The sequence below is a fragment of the Lissotriton vulgaris genome, chromosome 12 (assembly GCF_964263255.1).
Source record: "Lissotriton vulgaris chromosome 12, aLisVul1.2, whole genome shotgun sequence".
NCBI classification, from domain to species: domain Eukaryota; kingdom Metazoa; phylum Chordata; class Amphibia; order Caudata; family Salamandridae; genus Lissotriton; species Lissotriton vulgaris.
Window position 1 is genome coordinate 445,752,934 of NC_141700.1, and position 22,004 is coordinate 445,774,937.

The 22,004-nt window shown below is 38.0% G+C and overlaps 8 non-coding genes across 8 annotated transcripts; all 8 read right to left on the reverse strand.

Moving 5' to 3' along the window:
* Window positions 1-611: 611 nt before the first annotated feature.
* Window positions 612-685, reverse strand: TRNAI-AAU (transfer RNA isoleucine (anticodon AAU)). Its single transcript has one exon. It is a non-coding gene; the product is annotated as a tRNA-Ile (tRNA).
* A 1,652-nt stretch (window positions 686-2,337) lies between these two features.
* On the reverse strand, window positions 2,338-2,411 carry TRNAI-AAU (transfer RNA isoleucine (anticodon AAU)). Its single transcript has one exon. It is a non-coding gene; the product is annotated as a tRNA-Ile (tRNA).
* Window positions 2,412-4,061: 1,650 nt separating this feature from the next.
* On the reverse strand, window positions 4,062-4,135 carry TRNAI-AAU (transfer RNA isoleucine (anticodon AAU)). The gene has a single exon. It is a non-coding gene; the product is annotated as a tRNA-Ile (tRNA).
* Window positions 4,136-4,924: 789 nt separating this feature from the next.
* TRNAI-AAU (transfer RNA isoleucine (anticodon AAU)) lies at window positions 4,925-4,998 on the reverse strand. Its single transcript has one exon. It is a non-coding gene; the product is annotated as a tRNA-Ile (tRNA).
* Window positions 4,999-6,650: 1,652 nt separating this feature from the next.
* TRNAI-AAU (transfer RNA isoleucine (anticodon AAU)) lies at window positions 6,651-6,724 on the reverse strand. Its single transcript has one exon. It is a non-coding gene; the product is annotated as a tRNA-Ile (tRNA).
* An 8,009-nt stretch (window positions 6,725-14,733) lies between these two features.
* TRNAI-AAU (transfer RNA isoleucine (anticodon AAU)) lies at window positions 14,734-14,807 on the reverse strand. The gene has a single exon. It is a non-coding gene; the product is annotated as a tRNA-Ile (tRNA).
* A 5,104-nt stretch (window positions 14,808-19,911) lies between these two features.
* Window positions 19,912-19,985, reverse strand: TRNAI-AAU (transfer RNA isoleucine (anticodon AAU)). Its single transcript has one exon. It is a non-coding gene; the product is annotated as a tRNA-Ile (tRNA).
* A 789-nt stretch (window positions 19,986-20,774) lies between these two features.
* Window positions 20,775-20,848, reverse strand: TRNAI-AAU (transfer RNA isoleucine (anticodon AAU)). The gene has a single exon. It is a non-coding gene; the product is annotated as a tRNA-Ile (tRNA).
* Between the last annotated feature and the right edge of the window lie 1,156 nt (window positions 20,849-22,004).

Here is a 22,004-nt window from a genome sequence, read left to right on the forward strand (position 1 = left end):
GTGTTAGAACTTAGAACCATTTATGTTTTTTCCATGTGTTTTAGGAATAAATAACAATTCATCACCTATATGCAATTAGTTCATTTAATCATTCTATCAGCTTCCCCTCAAAGGAAATATAGAGATACACATGATACAGAAGAAAATACATCTATTTTCAACATTAAAGGAGCATCAAGTATTGGCTTGGAGACTGATTGAAAGTATGTCCTTGGCATTTTTACCTTTATGCTCTAAAGACTAAACTAATAGGCTCACTAAATATATAGCATACTATTGAAGAAATAGCAGATGATGAAATGCTACTGATTGTTAACCCGGGATAATTGGAAAGCTTATATTCAGCTGTTTACATTCATGCTATCTTTATATTTCATCAACAAGACAAAACAAAAATGACCTCAATAAATTGCAATAAATAAGAGATTAAGTTACTTGGCGTTAGAACTTAGAACCATTAATAGATATTCCAGGAGCTTTCAGAATAATAATTAATTCTACAACTTTATCAAATGTATTTATCCAATCCTTCAAGCAGTGTTTGATCCAAGGTGATAAACAGTCAAAAATGAGACACAAGAAAAATTAATCTTTTTTCAAACAATTAAACTTGGCCTGTACAGGGATCGAACCTGTGACCTTGGCGTTATTAGCACCACGCTCTAACCATCTGAGCTAACAGGCCGTTTTGCACAATTTCCTTGAAGTCCAGCATGTGAAGAAGTGCTAATGATAGTTAACCCGGGAGATTTGGAAAGCTTAATTTCAGAGGTTTACCATGAAGTTATACTTATATAATATCAACATGAAGAAACTAATATGACTCTAAAAAAATTACAATACAAAAGAGATTTTCATACTTAGTGTTAGAACTTAGAACCATTAATGTTTTTTCCATGTGTTTTAGCAATAAATAACAATTCATCACCTATATGCAATTGATTCATCTAATCATTCTATCAGCTTCCCCTCAAAGGAAATATAGACATACACATGATACAGAAGAAAATACATCTATTTTCAACATTTAAGGAGCATCAAGTATTGGCTTGGAGACTGATTGAAAATATGTCCTTGCTATTTTTAACTTTTTGCTCTAAAGACTAAACTAATAGGCTCACTAAATATATAGCATACTATTGAAGAAATAGCAGATGATGAAGTGCTACTGATTGTTAACCCGGGATAGTTGGAAAGCTTATATTCAGCTGTTTACATTCATACTATCTTTATATTTCATCAACAAGACAAAACAAAAATGACCTCAATGAATTGCAATAAAGAAGAGATTTAGTTACTTGGAGTTAGAACTTAGAACCATTAATAGATATTCCAGGAGCTTTCAGAATAATAATTAATTCTACAACTATATGAAATGTATTCATCCAATCCTTCAAGCAGTGTTTGATCCAAGGTGATAAACAGTCAAAAATGAGACACAAGAAAAATTAATCTTTTTTCAAACAATTAAACTTGGCCTGTACAGGGATCGAACCTGTGACCTTGGCGTTATTAGCACCACGCTCTAACCATCTGAGCTAACAGTGCATTTTGCATGAATTGCTGGAAGTCCAGCATATGAAGAAGTGCTAATGATAGTTAACCCGGGAGATTTGGAAAGCTTAATTTCAGAGGTTTACCATGAAGTTATAAATATATAATATCAACATGAAGAAACTAATATGACTTTAAAAAAATTACAATACAAAAGAGATTTTCATACTTACTGTTAGAACTTAGAACCATTAATGTTTTTTCCATGTGTTTTAGCAATAAATAACAATTCATCACCTATATGCAATTGATTCATTTAATCATTCTATCAGCTTCCCCTCAAACAAAATATAGAGATACACATGATACAGAAGAAAATACATCTATTTTCAACATTAAAGGAGCATCAAGTATTGGCTAGGAGATTGATTGAAAGTATGTGCTTGGCATTTTTAACTTTATGCTCTAAAGACTAAACTAATAGGCTCACTAAATATATAGCATACTATTGAAGAAATAGCAGATGATGAAGTGCTACCGATTGTTAACCCGGGATAGTTGGAAAGCTTATATTCAGCTGTTTACATTCATACTATCTTTATATTTCATCAACAAGACAAAACAAAAAAGACCTCAATAAATTGCAATAAATAAGAGATTTAGTTACTTGGCGTTAGAACTTAGAACCATTAATAGATATTTCAGGAGCTTTCAGAATAATAATTAATTCTACAACTATATCAAATGTATTTATCCAATCCTTCAAGCAGTGTTTGATCCAAGGTGATAAACAGTCAAAAATGAGACACAAGAAAAATTAATCTTTTTTCAAACAATTAAACTTGGCCTGTACAGGGATCGAACCTGTGACCTTGGCGTTATTAGCACCACGCTCTAACCATCTGAGCTAACAGGCCGTTTGCACAATTTCCTGGAAGTCCAACATATGAAGAAGTGCTAATGATAGTTAACCTGGGAGATTTGGAAAGCTTAATTTCAGAGGTTTACCATGAAGTTATAAATATATAATATCAACATGAAGAAACTAATATGACTTTAAAAAAATTACAATACAAAAGAGATGTTCATACTTAGTTTTAGAACTTAGAACCATTAATGTTTTTTCCATGTGTTTTAGCAATAAATAACAATTCATCACCTATATGCAATTGATTCATTTAATCATTCTATCAGCTTCCCCTCAAAGGAAATATAGAGATACACATGATACAGAAGAAAATACATCTATTTTCAACATTAAAGGAGCATCAAGTATTGGCTTGGAGACTGATTGAAGGTATGTCCTTGGCATTTTTAACTTTATGCTCTAAAGACTAAACTAATAGGCTCAATAAATATATAGCATACCATTGAAGAAATAGCAGATGTAGAAGTGCTATTGATTGTTAACCCGAGATAGTTGGAAAGCTTATATTCAGCTGTTTACATTCATACTATCTTTATATTTCATCAACAAGACAAAACAAAAATGACCTCAATAAATTGCAATAAATAAGAGATTTAGTTACTTGGCGTTAGAACTTAGAACCATTAATAGATATTCCAGGAGCTTTCAGAATAATAATTAATTCTACAACTATATGAAATGTATTTATCCAATCCTTCAAGCAGTGTTTGATCCACGGTGATAAACAATCAAAAATGAGACACAAGAAAAATTAATCTTTTTTCAAACAATTAAACTTGGTCTGTACAGGGATCGAACCTGTGACCTTGGCATTATTAGCACCACGCTCTAACCATCTGAGCTAACAGGCCGTTTTGCACAATTTCTGGAAGTCCAGCATATGAAGAAGTGCTAATGATAGTTAACCCGGGAGATTTGGAAAGCTTAATTTCAGAGGTTTACCATGAAGTTATAAAGATATAATATCAACATGAAGAAACTAATATGACTTTAAAAAAATTACAATACAAAAGAGATTTTCATACTTAGTGTTAGAACTTAAAACCATTAATGTTTTTTCCATGTGTTTTAGCAATAAATAACAATTCATCACCTATATGCAATTGATTCATCTAATCATTCTATCAGCTTCCCCTCAAAGGAAATATAGACATACACATGATACAGAAGAAAATACATCTATTTTCAACATTAAAGGAGCATCAAGTATTGGCTTGGAGACTGATTGAAAGTATGTCCTTGGCATTTTTACCTTTATGCTCTAAAGACTAAACTAATAGGCTCACTAAATATATAGCATACTATTGAAGAAATAGCAGATGATGAAATGCTACTGATTGTTAACCCGGGATAATTGGAAAGCTTATATTCAGCTGTTTACATTCATGCTATCTTTATATTTCATCAACAAGACAAAACAAAAATGACCTCAATAAATTGCAATAAATAAGAGATTAAGTTACTTGGCGTTAGAACTTAGAACCATTAATAGATATTCCAGGAGCTTTCAGAATAATAATTAATTCTACAACTTTATCAAATGTATTTATCCAATCCTTCAAGCAGTGTTTGATCCAAGGTGATAAACAGTCAAAAATGAGACACAAGAAAAATGAATCTTTTTTCAAACAATTAAACTTGGCCTGTACAGGGATCGAACCTGTGACCTTGGCGTTATTAGCACCACGCTCTAACCATCTGAGCTAACAGGCCGTTTTGCATGAATTGCTGGAAGTCCAGCATATGAAGAAGTGCTAATGAAAGTTAACCCGGGAGATTTGGAAAGCTTAATTTCAGAGGTTTACCATGAACTTATAAATATATATTATCAACATGAAGAAAATAATATGACTTTAAAAAAATTACAATACAAAAGAGATTTTAATACTTAGTGTTAGAACTTAGAACCATTTATGTTTTTTCCATGTGTTTTAGGAATAAATAACAATTCATCACCTATATGCAATTGGTTCATTTAATCATTCTATCAGCTTCCCCTCAAAGGAAATATAGAGATACACATGATACAGAAGAAAATACATCTATTTTCAACATTAAAGGAGCATCAAGTATTGGCTTGGAGACTGATTGAAAGTATGTCCTTGGCATTTTTACCTTTATGCTCTAAAGACTAAACTAATAGGCTCACTAAATATATAGCATACTATTGAAGAAATAGCAGATGATGAAATGCTACTGATTGTTAACCCGGGATAATTGGAAAGCTTATATTCAGCTGTTTACATTCATGCTATCTTTATATTTCATCAACAAGACAAAACAAAAATGACCTCAATAAATTGCAATAAATAAGAGATTAAGTTACTTGGCGTTAGAACTTAGAACCATTAATAGATATTCCAGGAGCTTTCAGAATAATAATTAATTCTACAACTTTATCAAATGTATTTATCCAATCCTTCAAGCAGTGTTTGATCCAAGGTGATAAACAGTCAAAAATGAGACACAAGAAAAATTAATCTTTTTTCAAACAATTAAACTTGGCCTGTACAGGGATCGAACCTGTGACCTTGGCGTTATTAGCACCACGCTCTAACCATCTGAGCTAACAGGCCGTTTTGCACAATTTCCTTGAAGTCCAGCATGTGAAGAAGTGCTAATGATAGTTAACCCGGGAGATTTGGAAAGCTTAATTTCAGAGGTTTACCATGAAGTTATACTTATATAATATCAACATGAAGAAACTAATATGACTCTAAAAAAATTACAATACAAAAGAGATTTTCATACTTAGTGTTAGAACTTAGAACCATTAATGTTTTTTCCATGTGTTTTAGCAATAAATAACAATTCATCACCTATATGCAATTGATTCATCTAATCATTCTATCAGCTTCCCCTCAAAGGAAATATAGACATACACATGATACAGAAGAAAATACATCTATTTTCAACATTTAAGGAGCATCAAGTATTGGCTTGGAGACTGATTGAAAATATGTCCTTGCTATTTTTAACTTTTTGCTCTAAAGACTAAACTAATAGGCTCACTAAATATATAGCATACTATTGAAGAAATAGCAGATGATGAAGTGCTACTGATTGTTAACCCGGGATAGTTGGAAAGCTTATATTCAGCTGTTTACATTCATACTATCTTTATATTTCATCAACAAGACAAAACAAAAATGACCTCAATGAATTGCAATAAAGAAGAGATTTAGTTACTTGGAGTTAGAACTTAGAACCATTAATAGATATTCCAGGAGCTTTCAGAATAATAATTAATTCTACAACTATATGAAATGTATTCATCCAATCCTTCAAGCAGTGTTTGATCCAAGGTGATAAACAGTCAAAAATGAGACACAAGAAAAATTAATCTTTTTTCAAACAATTAAACTTGGCCTGTACAGGGATCGAACCTGTGACCTTGGCGTTATTAGCACCACGCTCTAACCATCTGAGCTAACAGTGCATTTTGCATGAATTGCTGGAAGTCCAGCATATGAAGAAGTGCTAATGATAGTTAACCCGGGAGATTTGGAAAGCTTAATTTCAGAGGTTTACCATGAAGTTATAAATATATAATATCAACATGAAGAAACTAATATGACTTTAAAAAAATTACAATACAAAAGAGATTTTCATACTTACTGTTAGAACTTAGAACCATTAATGTTTTTTCCATGTGTTTTAGCAATAAATAACAATTCATCACCTATATGCAATTGATTCATTTAATCATTCTATCAGCTTCCCCTCAAACAAAATATAGAGATACACATGATACAGAAGAAAATACATCTATTTTCAACATTAAAGGAGCATCAAGTATTGGCTAGGAGATTGATTGAAAGTATGTGCTTGGCATTTTTAACTTTATGCTCTAAAGACTAAACTAATAGGCTCACTAAATATATAGCATACTATTGAAGAAATAGCAGATGATGAAGTGCTACCGATTGTTAACCCGGGATAGTTGGAAAGCTTATATTCAGCTGTTTACATTCATACTATCTTTATATTTCATCAACAAGACAAAACAAAAAAGACCTCAATAAATTGCAATAAATAAGAGATTTAGTTACTTGGCGTTAGAACTTAGAACCATTAATAGATATTTCAGGAGCTTTCAGAATAATAATTAATTCTACAACTATATCAAATGTATTTATCCAATCCTTCAAGCAGTGTTTGATCCAAGGTGATAAACAGTCAAAAATGAGACACAAGAAAAATTAATCTTTTTTCAAACAATTAAACTTGGCCTGTACAGGGATCGAACCTGTGACCTTGGCGTTATTAGCACCACGCTCTAACCATCTGAGCTAACAGGCCGTTTTGCACAATTTCCTGGAAGTCCAACATATGAAGAAGTGCTAATGATAGTTAACCTGGGAGATTTGGAAAGCTTAATTTCAGAAGTTTACCATGAAGTTATAAATATATAATATCAACATGAAGAAACTAATATGACTTTAAAAAAATTACAATACAAAAGAGATGTTCATACTTAGTTTTAGAACTTAGAACCATTAATGTTTTTTCCATGTGTTTTAGCAATAAATAACAATTCATCACCTATATGCAATTGATTCATTTAATCATTCTATCAGCTTCCCCTCAAAGGAAATATAGAGATACACATGATACAGAAGAAAATACATCTATTTTCAACATTAAAGGAGCATCAAGTATTGGCTTGGAGACTGATTGAAGGTATGTCCTTGGCATTTTTAACTTTATGCTCTAAAGACTAAACTAATAGGCTCAATAAATATATAACATACCATTGAAGAAATAGCAGATGAAGAAGTGCTATTGATTGTTAACCCGAGATAGTTGGAAAGCTTATATTCAGCTGTTTACATTCATACTATCTTTATATTTCATCAACAAGACAAAACAAAAATGACCTCAATAAATTGCAATAAATAAGAGATTTAGTTACTTGGCGTTAGAACTTAGAACCATTAATAGATATTCCAGGAGCTTTCAGAATAATAATTAATTCTACAACTATATGAAATGTATTTATCCAATCCTTCAAGCAGTGTTTGATCCACGGTGATAAACAATCAAAAATGAGACACAAGAAAAATTAATCTTTTTTCAAACAATTAAACTGGAAAGGGGCGACCACTCGGTCCCCCCGAACGTATGGCAGAGTGCCACGATCCCCCCGGGAAGCCATCTTGGGCGGGAGGCAGATGTGGTAAGTTGTGCGGGGTTTGGGGGGAGGTCTACGCTACCTTCTAGATACCTCACACGAGTCCTCGAACGACCTTTAAATGGCGTCGAGTTTATTGGTGCCCCCGTCAAGTCAAGGGAAATTGGTAGTTGCACTTGAGGTACGCCTCAGTCCTGTCGCCCCTCCCAAGTGGGGGGGGTATTTCTGGTTAGGGATCTTGACACCGGTTACGACCTTGCCGTTGGCCCTTAAACGTGAGGATGTACAATTTCAAAATTTCAAGTCAATGTTTTGTAGGATGTTAGTTCGGCTAGGAGAACCTCTGTATTAGAGAATCTGTTAAGGTTAGCCAAACATCGCAATGTGGTAATGAAATTGTACATTAATATGAAACTGTTGATTTAATGTTTTAATTTTGTTTTAATAAATACGGCCGGGAGGGTCACTCCCTCCCTCTTCCAAAAACTTCAAGAACTGTTTCCGGTTTCCCTCCTTTGGGGATTGTGTTGAGAGGGGGTGGCGGGTATCTCAGCCATATGGAAAGGGGCGACCACTCGGTCCCCCCGAACGTATGGCAGAGTGCCACGATCCCCCCGGGAAGCCATCTTGGGCGGGAGGCGAGTCTCGGCTGGTATGCCCGAAGCGGCGTAGCCGGGGCGCGCCTTTTCCCGCCCTAGAGTGGGCTGGCCTAGACACTGACGCGGCTGGCCACGCCCTCGGGGCAGGCAGGGGCGGGTTTACGCCCGCCCTGAAGACGGATAAAAGGGGACGCAAGACCAGAAGGCATCCTCTTGTTCCTGTGCTCTGAAGCTGCACCTCCTCGCTGCACGTGAGCTCGAGACGGAACGAAGAGCCAATTTTGAGCGTTGTAATCTTTCTTTTGTCTTACAGATACTCTGTCGGAGAAATGCCCAAGAAAGCGGGAAGAGAATGACGACTGAACAGATGGTTCGGGTCCTCATGAAGGAGATGACCGAGCTGAAGAAGCGGGTGGCGGAGAGAGACGGGGAAGGGGGGCCGGAACGTCCGTCGGCTGGAGCAGCTCCAGGAGGGAGAGCCAAGAGGCCAAGGAGGGGACCGGCTGGGGGAGACGTCCCGGTTCCCTGTACTCCGCTCGAAGCGCCAACCCCAGTACCGGCGGAGGGGAACCCGATTCCCGTGGTGGTCACCCCGGTGTCCAATGAAGATATGCCGCCCGAGCTGGCAGCACAACTTGCAGCGTGGTTGGGCGAAAGTAGTGAGGGCGCCACGGCTGCCGAGGCGCAGGCGCTGATGAAGCAATTGCGCGAGAAACGGGATGCAGCCAAGGTGTCCGCGCCGGTTGCAGTAGTTGACAAGCCACAAGGGACGATTGCGACCGCAGAGGCAGCGTCCGGTGCAGGTAAGCGGCCATTGCCGATTGCGAGGGATGAGTCAGCACCCTCTCGTAGAGAAAGGTTGGGTCAACATGTGCCTTTGGCAATTAAGGAGAAGATTTGGGCGGGGGAATATGTGAACATCTTCTCGTTGCTTGTTGATCATTATGAGGTGGAGCATGTTAAGGGTCAGAAAGACCTCATGCATCCGAGTGTTTGGCGCGCAAAAATGGCCGCCTTTAAAGTGAATGAAAATATTGGCAATTGGGGCAATGCATGGGGAATCTTTACGTCGATCTTGGGGGAACGTAGGCCCGAGTTGCTTTCCGAGTTGCCGACCTATCAGTCGCGAATCATGGGGTACTCGACATCATACCAGGGTAACCATTGGTTCTGCTACGATAATCTTTTTAGAAAGGCTAAAGAGCATAATAAAAGCTTAACCTGGGATTGTTATGATTCTTTGACATGGGATAAAATGAAGGAGACAGGTATGTTGAAAATGCCATTGGTAGGAAGTAATGTTGGCGAATCCTCCCGCCAATATGGGGGGACGCCCTTTCGTTCAGGTACGGGTACCGACGATTACTCGAGACCTGCCGGCAATACAGGAAAAAGGGGGTTATGCTTTAATTTCAACAGAGGTAAATGTACTAGGCCCCAGGGATCGTGTAAATTTAAACATGAGTGTAGTGGGTGCGGGTCGCCCCATCCTGAGTCCACGTGCAGAGACAAAACGGGTGATAACGGGGGGAGAGGAGGCGCCAAACAGGTCTAACATAGTCCGAGGGGCGCCTTTACCTACCCCGATTGATACCTTGGTGATGATTCCCTGGCTCAGTGAATACCCGGATCGTACTTCTGCTGGGGTGCTGCGGAACGGATTTTCGTATGGTTTCCGCATCCCGGTAGGGGACTTTCAGGGTGTGGAGAAGTGTAAAAATCAACTTTCGGTCCTGCAGCATACGACCGTGGTACAGGATAAGATCCGGAAAGAGGTTACTCGAGGTCGGGTCGCCGGCCCGTTTAGTGTACCCCCGGTGCAGGATTTTGTTTGTTCTCCTTTAGGGGTGGTCCCCAAGAAGGACCCGGGTGAGTTCCGATTGATTCACAATTTATCAGCTCCACATGGTTTTTCTGTAAACGATGCAATAGATCCGGAAGTATGTTCGGTGCGGTACGCATCCTTCGATGAGGCCGTAGCCATTTTGAATCGCCTGGGGCCCGGGGCGCTGATGGCGAAGTCAGATATCGAGTCAGCGTTCCGATTGCTCCCGGTACACCCAGACGACCAGCGTCTCCTGGGTTTCATGTTTCAGGGTTATTATTACATGGATAGGTGTACGCCGATGGGGTGCTCTATATCTTGTGCCTATTTCGAGAAATTCAGTATTTTTCTACAATGGGTCTTCACAAAGAAGACGGGTTTCCAACATGTAATGCATTACCTTGATGATTTTCTGTTCCTTGGGGCAGCCGGGGATCTCGAATGTGGCCGGGCCTTGGCCGAATTTTGTATGTTAATGAAGCAGTTTGGTGTGCCATTGGCACCAGGTAAGACGGTGGGTCCTGCGACTTGCCTCGAGTTTCTGGGGATCGAGTTAGACTCCAGTGAGGGTTGTTTTCGTTTGCCAGCTGACAAAGTGTTGAAGTTCAGGGCAGCCCTGCGAGTGTGTATAAATGGATCTAAAGTTACGCTGCATCAATTACAGCAGTTGGTGGGACAGTTGAATTTTGCCCTGAGGGTTATACCAATGGCCCGCCCCTTCTCCCGTTCAATTGCCCAAGCTATGGTCGGCCTAAAGGAGGGCCATCATCGCACGAGACTATCGGCTGAGGTCCGCCAGGACATGCGCATTTGGTTAGCATTCCTGGCGGACTTTAATGGTCGAGTCGTCTGGAACAAACCAGCCGTGTCCTCGGAAGAGCTGGGGCTATGGACAGATTCAGCAGGTAGCATAGGTTTTGGTGCCATCTTCGGCACAAAATGGTCGGCACAAAGGTGGCCGACATGGTGGCATGACAATGGTCTGACAAGTAATATTGCTTTCCTTGAACTTTTCCCCATTTTGGTGGCCCTGAGAACCTGGCCCGAAGGGTTCAAAGATCACTCTGTGATATTTTGGTCTGACAATATGACCGTGGTCGAGTGCATCAATAGCCAGGCTGCACGATGTAAACTGATTTTAAGACTGCTCAAAGAAATTGTTTTACTGTGTATGCAACTGAATGTGCTATTCAGAGCAAAACATGTCCCGGGGGTAATGAATCAGGCGGCTGATGCACTGTCTCGTTTTCATATGCAGGCTTTCTCGGGTTTCCTTCCCACAGCGGACCCAGAGCCGGCACCCTTTCCCGAAGCTCTCTGGTCTCTCGGTGCCCCGAACTTCGTCACCTCGTGGGAGAGAGTCTAGCACCAAGGACGAGGAAGGCATATGAAGGGGCGTTTCGGTCCTATTTAGCCTTTTTGGGGACCGATAGAGAGGGGCTTTGGGGCCACGAGGAATGGGTAGTGAATTTTCTGATGTCCTTACGTAGGGCTGGGAAATCGGTGGCTACGGCCCAGAGGCATCGTGCTGCCATTTCCTTTGTTGCCAGGGCTCATGGTATCCGGGACCCGACAGCGTCTTTCGTGGTACAGAAAGCGCTGCGTGGGTGGCAACGCCTTGAGGGTCGCAGAGTAGATGAGAGGCGCCCGATAGGTTTGGATAGGTTGGCCCAGTTGTTGGCCACACTCCCTTCCACATGTTCATCTCAGTTTGAGACAGTGTTGTTCCGAGCCGCTTTTACGCTGGCATTTCATGGGGCGATGCGGGTAAGCGAACTGGTGGCAAGGAACGAACAGGATGTGACAGGGGGTTTGTGCCAGGAACACGTTCAGATCAGAGGAGAGACAATGGTTGTCTCCTTTGTCAGGTCCAAGACCGATCAAGGTGGGATGGGTGACTGCATAATCATACGCAGGATTCCCGGGTCCTCCATGTGTCCGGTAAAGTGTTTAGAAGACTACCTAGCACGAAGGGTGGCATCATGGGGGGGGACCTTGTTGAGACACGCGGACGCCACCCCACTGACGAAATTTCAGTTTCAGCGGGTGCTTGCGATGTCAATTGCCGCTGCGGGCTTGAACCCGGGCGAGTTTGGGACCCATTCCTTTCGGATAGGGGCTGCTACAGAAGCTACAGCTAGGGGTCTTAATGTTGAACAAGTGAAACGAGTGGGGCGTTGGTCCTCCAATTGTTATAAGAGGTATGTGCGGTTGCACATGTTGTGAAGCTGTAATGATGTACTCACGCCTCTTGTTTTTGTTTGGTTTTCAGTTGCGCAAGCCTACGAGGCGGGGCGGACTATGCAGTCGACCCAACACCGGGCCAGCGGTCAGACATCACCGGCTGTGAAAAAGGAGGTGTGGGTCGTGGGCCACTCATACGTGAGGCGTGCCGCGGACGTATTCAAAGCAGGTGACATGATTCACGTAGCTGGGGAATACGGGTACAGGGTGTCCTTCTACGGAAGAGGCGGTCTCTGTATTGACCAGTTTCAAACATTTTTCGAGGGTTTGTTAGGGCGGACGAGGTCACCGCCGTCTATAGTCATAGTACATCTAGGGGGCAATGATTTAGTCACCACCGGTAGACGACTTCTCCTGGAGGCAATGCTTTCCACTGTAAGTTGGTTGGCGAGGAGAGTTCCGGGGTGCATAATTGCGTGGTCCCATATGATCCCACGAAAGGTGTGGCGAGGGGCTATTTCTATTCCTGCTTTGAATCATTCTGTTAGAAAGCTTAATAACAAAGTGAGTAGGTTGTTCCGTTCCAGGACATTGCATTCTATTTCGCATGGCTGTATTAATGATGACAGTATGTATTTGGGGGATGGTGTGCATTTGTCTCGGGTGGGGAATGAGTTACTCATAGGAGACTTCTTAGCATGGTTAAAAACGTTAAAACATGAACTTTAGGTAGGAGCTTTGTGGGGGGTCCGGATAGCCGGTCAACTATCCGGCCTGTGGCGGTAAGGTCATGATCGGTGAGCACTAATTGGAAGATCCCTATGAGTGGGCGTCACCCAACACGGATGGGAGCGCTCGGGAGAGGTGGCCATTGGCCCCTCAACGGGGAGGCGGTCCCTTCTAAGGATGGGTCGCCGAAAGAAAAGGAAAGGCGGTCAAGGCCCCTTCCTGTGTAGGAGGGGTTACAGCCCCCTCCTGGGGAATTTCCCGGGGCCAGTGACGTCTGCGACGGCAGATGTGGTAAGTTGTGCGGGGTTTGGGGGGAGGTCTACGCTACCTTCTAGATACCTCACACGAGTCCTCGAACGACCTTTAAATGGCGTCGAGTTTATTGGTGCCCCCGTCAAGTCAAGGGAAATTGGTAGTTGCACTTGAGGTACGCCTCAGTCCTGTCGCCCCTCCCAAGTGGGGGGGGTATTTCTGGTTAGGGATCTTGACACCGGTTACGACCTTGCCGTTGGCCCTTAAACGTGAGGATGTACAATTTCAAAATTTCAAGTCAATGTTTTGTAGGATGTTAGTTCGGCTAGGAGAACCTCTGTATTAGAGAATCTGTTAAGGTTAGCCAAACATCGCAATGTGGTAATGAAATTGTACATTAATATGAAACTGTTGATTTAATGTTTTAATTTTGTTTTAATAAATACGGCCGGGAGGGTCACTCCCTCCCTCTTCCAAAAACTTCAAGAACTGTTTCCGGTTTCCCTCCTTTGGGGATTGTGTTGAGAGGGGGTGGCGGGTATCTCAGCCATATGGAAAGGGGCGACCACTCGGTCCCCCCGAACGTATGGCAGAGTGCCACGATCCCCCCGGGAAGCCATCTTGGGCGGGAGGCGAGTCTCGGCTGGTATGCCCGAAGCGGCGTAGCCGGGGCGCGCCTTTTCCCGCCCTAGAGTGGGCTGGCCTAGACACTGACGCGGCTGGCCACGCCCTCGGGGCAGGCAGGGGCGGGTTTACGCCCGCCCTGAAGACGGATAAAAGGGGACGCAAGACCAGAAGGCATCCTCTTGTTCCTGTGCTCTGAAGCTGCACCTCCTCGCTGCACGTGAGCTCGAGACGGAACGAAGAGCCAATTTTGACCCACCCACCAGCCCCTGAAGACAGCCAGTTGTTTTGAATAAAGATTGATGGTTAATTCTAATTTCATTTACAGGTTGTGGTATTATCGTGTTGATTTTGGTGTGTAATAAAGAAATGGTCTAATTTTTTCCATGTGTTTTAGCAATAAATAACAATTCATCACCTATATGCAATTGATTCATTTAATCATTCTATCAGCTTCCCCTCAAACAAAATATAGAGATACACATGATACAGAAGAAAATACATCTATTTTCAACATTAAAGGAGCATCAAGTATTGGCTAGGAGATTGATTGAAAGTATGTGCTTGGCATTTTTAACTTTATGCTCTAAAGACTAAACTAATAGGCTCACTAAATATATAGCATACTATTGAAGAAATAGCAGATGATGAAGTGCTACCGATTGTTAACCCGGGATAGTTGGAAAGCTTATATTCAGCTGTTTACATTCATACTATCTTTATATTTCATCAACAAGACGAAACAAAAATGACCTCAATAAATTGCAATAAATAAGAGATTTAGTTACTTGGCGTTAGAACTTAGAACCATTAATAGATATTTCAGGAGCTTTCAGAATAATAATTAATTCTACAACTATATCAAATGTATTTATCCAATCCTTCAAGCAGTGTTTGATCCAAGGTGATAAACAGTCAAAAATAAGACACAAGAAAAATTAATCTTTTTTCAAACAATTAAACTTGGCCTGTACAGGGATCGAACCTGTGACCTTGGCGTTATTAGCACCACGCTCTAACCATCTGAGCTAACAGGCCGTTTTGCACAATTTCCTGGAAGTCCAACATATGAAGAAGTGCTAATGATAGTTAACCTGGGAGATTTGGAAAGCTTAATTTCAGAGGTTTACCATGAAGTTATAAATATATTATATCAACATGAAGAAACTAATATGACTTTAAAAAAATTACAATACAAAAGAGATGTTCATACTTAGTTTTAGAACTTAGAACCATTAATGTTTTTTCCATGTGTTTTAGCAATAAATAACAATTCATCACCTATATGCAATTGATTCATTTAATCATTCTATCAGCTTCCCCTCAAAGGAAATATAGAGATACACATGATACAGAAGAAAATACATCTATTTTCAACATTAAAGGAGCATCAAGTATTGGCTTGGAGACTGATTGAAGGTATGTCCTTGGCATTTTTTACTTTATGCTCTAAAGACTAAACTAATAGGCTCAATAAATATATAGCATACCATTGAAGAAATAGCAGATGATGAAGTGCTATTGATTGTTAACCCGAGATAGTTGGAAAGCTTATATTCAGCTGTTTACATTCATACTATCTTTATATTTCATCAACAAGACAAAACAAAAATGACCTCAATAAATTGCAATAAATAAGAGATTTAGTTACTTGGCGTTAGAACTTAGAACCATTAATAGATATTCCAGGAGCTTTCAGAATAATAATTAATTCTACAACTATATGAAATGTATTTATCCAATCCTTCAAGCAGTGTTTGATCCACGGTGATAAACAATCAAAAATGAGACACAAGAAAAATTAATCTTTTTTCAAACAATTAAACTTGGCCTGTACAGGGATCGAACCTGTGACCTTGGCATTATTAGCACCACGCTCTAACCATCTGAGCTAACAGGCCGTTTTGCACAATTTCCTGGAAGTCCAGCATATGAAGAAGTGCTAATGATAGTTAACCCGGGAGATTTGGAAAGCTTAATTTCAGAGGTTTACCATGAAGTTATAAATATATAATATCAACATGAAGAAACTAATATGACTTTAAAAAAATTACAATACAAAAGAGATTTTCATACTTAGTGTTAGAACTTAGAACCATTAATGTTTTTTCCATGTGTTTTAGCAATAAATAACAATTCATCACCTATATGCAATTGATTCATTTAATCATTCTATCAGCTTCCCCTCAAAGAAAATATAGAGATACACATGATACAGAAGAAAATACATCTATTTTCAACATTAAAGGAGCATCAAGTATTGGCTAGGAGATTGATTGAAAGTATGTCCTTGGCATTTTTACCTTTATGCTCTAAAGACTAAACTAATAGGCTCACTAAATATATAGCATACTATTGAAGAAATAGCAGATGATGAAGTGCTACCGATTGTTAACCCGGGATAGTTGGAAAGCTTATATTCAGCTGTTTACATTCATACTATCTTTATATTTCATCAACAAGACAAAACAAAAATGACCTCAATAAATTGCAATAAATAAGAGATTTAGTTACTTGGCGTTAGAACTTAGAACTATTAATAGATATTTCAGGAGCTTTCAGAATAATAATTAATTCTACAACTATATCAAATGTATTCATCCAATCCTCCAAGCAGCGTTTGATCCAAGGTGATAAACAGTCAAAAATGAGACACAAGAAAAATTAATCTTTTTTCAAACAATTAAACTTGGCCTGTACAGGGATCGAACCTGTGACCTTGGCGTTATTAGCACCACGCTCTAACCATCTGAGCGAACAGGCCATTTTGCATAAACTCCTGGAAGTCCAGCATATGAAGAAGTGCTAATGATAGTTAACCCGGGAGATTTGGAAAGCTTAATTTCAGAGGTTTACCATGAACTTATAAATATATATTTTCAACATGAAGAAACTAATATGACTTTAAAAAAATTACAATACAAAAGAGATTTTCATACTTAGTGTTAGAACTTAGAACCATTAATGTTTTTTCCATGTGTTTTAGCAATAAATAACAATTCATCACCTATATGCAATTGATTCATTTAATCACTCTATCAGCTTCCCCTCAAAGGAAATATAGAGATACACATGATACAGAAGAAAATACATCTATTTTCAACATTAAAGGAGCATCAAGTATTGGCTTGGAGACTGATTGAAGGTATGTCCTTGGCATTTTTAACTTTATGCTCTAAAGACTAAACTAATAGGCTCAATAAATATATAGCATACCATTGAAGAAATAGCAGATGATGAAGTGCTATCGATTGTTAACCCGGGATAGTTGGAAAGCTTATATTCAGCTGTTTACATTCATACTATCTTTATATTTCATCAACAAGACAAAACAAAAATGACCTCAATAAATTGCAATAAATAGAAGATTTAGTTACTTGGCGTTAGAACTTAGAACCATTAATAGATATTCCAGGAGCTTTCAGAATAATAATTAATTCTACAACTATATCAAATGTATTTATCCAATCCTTCAAGCAGTGTTTGATCCAAGGTGATAAACAGTCAAAAATGAGACACAAGAAAAATTAATCTTTTTTCAAACAATTAAACTTGGCCTGTACAGGGATCGAACCTGTGACCTTGGAGTTATTAGCACCACGCTCTAACCATCTGAGCTAACAGGCCGTTTTGCACAATTTCCTGGAAGTCCAACATATGAAGAAGTGCTAATGATAGTTAACCTGGGAGATTTGGAAAGCTTAATTTCAGAGGTTTACCATGAAGTTATAAATATATAATATCAACATGAAGAAACTAATATGACTTTAAAAAAATTACAATACAAAAGAGATGTTCATACTTAGTTTTAGAACGTAGAACCATTAATGTTTTTTCCATGTGTTTTAGCAATAAATAACAATTCATCACCTATATGCAATTGATTCATTTAATCATTCTATCAGCTTCCCCTCAAAGGAAATATAGAGATACACATGATACAGAAGAAAATACATATATTTTCAACATTAAAGGAGCATCAAGTATTGGCTTGGAGACTGATTGAAAATATGTCCTTGGCATTTTTAACTTTTTGCTCTAAAGACTAAACTAATAGGCTCACTAAATATATAGCATACTATTGAAGAAATAGCAGATGATGAAGTGCTACCAATTGTTAACCCGGGATAGTTGGAAAGCTTATATTCAGCTGTTTACATTCATACTATCTTTATATTTCATCAACAAGACAAAACAAAAATGACCTCAATGAATTGCAATAAATAAGAGATTTAGTTACTTGGCGTTAGAACTTAGAACCATTAATAGATATTCCAGGAGCTTTCAGAATAATAATTAATTCTACAACTATATCAAATGTATTCATCCAATCCTTCAAGCAGCGTTTCATCCAAGGTGATAAACAGTCAAAAATGAGACAAAAGAAAAATTAATCTTTTTACAATCAATTAAACTTGGCCTGTACAGGGATATAACCTGTGACCTTGGTGTAATTAGCACCACGCTCTAACCATCTGAGCTAACAGGCCGTTTTGCACAAATACCTGGAGGTCCAGCATATGAAGAAGTGCTAATGACAGTTAACCCGGGAGATTTGGAAAGCTTAATTTCAGAGGTTTACCATGAAGTTATAAATATATAATATCAACTTGAAGAAACTAATATGACTTTAAAATAATTACAATACAAAAGAGATGTTCATACTTAGTGTTAGAACTTAGAACCATTAATGTTTTTTCCATGTGTTTTAGCAATAAATAACAATTCATCACCTATATGCAATTGATTCATTAAATCATTCTATCAGCTTCCCCTCAAAGGAAATATAGAGATACACATGATACAGAAGAAAATACATCTATTTTCAACATTAAAGGAGCATCAAGTATTGGCTTGGAGACTGATTGAAAGTATGTCCTTGGCATTTTTAACTTTATGCTCTAAAGACTAAACTAATAGGCTCAATAAATATATAGCATACCATTGAAGAAATAGCAGATGATGAAGTGCTATTGATTGTTAACCCGAGATAGTTGGAAAGCTTATATTCAGCTGTTTACATTCATACTATCTTTATATTTCATCAACAAGACAAAACAAAAATGACCTCAATGAATTGCAATAAATAAGAGATTTAGTTACTTGGCGTTAGAACTTAGAACCATTAATAGATATTCCAGGAGCTTTCAGAATAATAATTAATTCTACAACTATATCAAATGTATTTATCCAATCCTTCAAGCAGTGTTTGATCCAAGGTGATAAACAGTCAAAAATGAGACACAAGAAAAATTAATCTTTTTTCAAACAATTAAACTTGGCCTGTACAGGGATCGAACCTGTGACCTTGGCCTTATTAGCACCACGCTCTAACCATCTGAGCTAACAGGCCGTTTTGCACAATTTCCTGGAAGTCCAGCATATGAAGAAGTGCTAATGATAGTTAACCCGGGAGATTTGGAAAGCTTAATTTCAGAGGTTTACCATGAAGTTATAAAGATATAATATCAACATGAAGAAACTAATATGACTTTAAAAAAATTACCTTACAAAAGAGATTTTCATACTTAGTGTTAGAACTTAAAACCATTAATGTTTTTTCCATGTGTTTTAGCAATAAATAACAATTCATCACCTATATGCAATTGATTCATCTAATCATTCTATCAGCTTCCCCTCAAAGGAAATATAGACATACACATGATACAGAAGAAAATACATCTATCTTCAACATTAAAGGAGCATCAAGTATTGGCTTGGAGACTGATTGAAAGTATGTCCTTGGCATTTTTAACTTTATGCTCTAAAGACTAAACTAATAGGCTCACTAAATATATAGCATACTATTGAAGAAATAGCAGATGATGAGGTGCTACTGATTGTTAATCCGGGATAGTTGGAAAGCTTATATTCAGCTGTTTACATTCATACTATCTTTATATTTCATCAACAAGACAAAACAAAAATGACCTCAATGAATTGCAATAAATAATAGATTTAGTTACTTGGCGTTAGAACTTAGAACCATTAATAGATATTCCAGGAGCTTTCAGAATAATAATTAATTCTACAACTATACGAAATATATTCATCCAATCCTTCAAGCTCCGTTTGATCCAAGGTGATAAACAGTCAAAAATGAGACACAAGAAAAATGTATCTTTTTACAAACAATTAAACTTGGCCTGTACAGGGATCGAACCTGTGACCTTGGCGTTATTAGCACCACGCTCTAACCATCTGAGCTAACAGGCCGTTTTGCATGAATTGCTGGAAGTCCAGCATATGAAGAAGTGCTAATGAAAGTTAACCCGGGAGATTTGGAAAGCTTAATTTCAGAGGTTTACCATGAACTTATAAATATATATTATCAACATGAAGAAAATAATATGACTTTAAAAAAATTACAATACAAAAGAGATTTTAATACTTAGTGTTAGAACTTAGAACCATTTATGTTTTTTCCATGTGTTTTAGGAATAAATAACAATTCATCACCTATATGCAATTGGTTCATTTAATCATTCTATCAGCTTCCCCTCAAAGGAAATATAGAGATACACATGATACAGAAGAAAATACATCTATTTTCAACATTAAAGGAGCATCAAGTATTGGCTTGGAGACTGATTGAAAGTATGTCCTTGGCATTTTTACCTTTATGCTCTAAAGACTAAACTAATAGGCTCACTAAATATATAGCATACTATTGAAGAAATAGCAGATGATGAAGTGCTACTGATTGTTAACCCGGGATAATTGGAAAGCTTATATTCAGCTGTTTACATTCATACTATCTTTATATTTCATCAACAAGACAAAACAAAAATGACCTCAATAAATTGCAATAAATAAGAGATTAAGTTACTTGGCGTTAGAACTTAGAACCATTAATAGATATTCCAGGAGCTTTCAGAATAATAATTAATTCTACAACTTTATCAAATGTATTTATCCAATCCTTCAAGCAGTGTTTGATCCAAGGTGATAAACAGTCAAAAATGAGACACAAGAAAAATTAATCATTTTTCAAACAATTACACTTGGCCTGTACAGGGATCGAACCTGTGACCTTGGCGTTATTAGCACCACGCTCTAACCATCTGAGCTAACAGGCCGTTTTGCACAATTTCCTTGAAGTCCAGCATGTGAAGAAGTGCTAATGATAGTTAACCCGGGAGATTTGGAAAGCTTAATTTCAGAGGTTTACCATGAAGTTATACTTATATAATATCAACATGAAGAAACTAATATGACTCTAAAAAAATTACAATACAAAAGAGATTTTCATACTTAGTGTTAGAACTTAGAACCATTAATGTTTTTTCCATGTGTTTTAGCAATAAATAACAATTCATCACCTATATGCAATTGATTCATCTAATCATTCTATCAGCTTCCCCTCAAAGGAAATATAGACATACACATGATACAGAAGAAAATACATCTATTTTCAACATTAAAGGAGCATCAAGTATTGGCTTGGAGACTGATTGAAAATATGTCCTTGCTATTTTTAACTTTTTGCTCTAAAGACTAAACTAATAGGCTCACTAAATATATAGCATACTATTGAAGAAATAGCAGATGATGAAGTGCTACTGATTGTTAACCCGGGATAGTTGGAAAGCTTATATTCAGCTGTTTACATTCATACTATCTTTATATTTCATCAACAAGACAAAACAAAAATGACCTCAATGAATTGCAATAAAGAAGAGATTTAGTTACTTGGAGTTAGAACTTAGAACCATTAATAGATATTCCAGGAGCTTTCAGAATAATAGTTAATTCTACAACTATATGAAATGTATTCATCCAATCCTTCAAGCAGTGTTTGATCCAAGGTGATAAACAGTCAAAAATGAGACACAAGAAAAATTAATCTTTTTTCAAACAATTAAACTTGGCCTGTACAGGGATCGAACCTGTGACCTTGGCGTTATTAGCACCACGCTCTAACCATCTGAGCTAACAGGGCATTTTGCATGAATTGCTGGAAGTCCAGCATATGAAGAAGTGCTAATGATAGTTAACCCGGGAGATTTGGAAAGCTTAATTTCAGAGGTTTACCATGAAGTTATAAATATATAATATCAACATGAAGAAACTAATATGACTTTAAAAAAATTACAATACAAAAGAGATTTTCATACTTACTGTTAGAACTTAGAACCATTAATGTTTTTTCCATGTGTTTTAGCAATAAATAACAATTCATCACCTATATGCAATTGATTCATTTAATCATTCTATCAGCTTCCCCTCAAACAA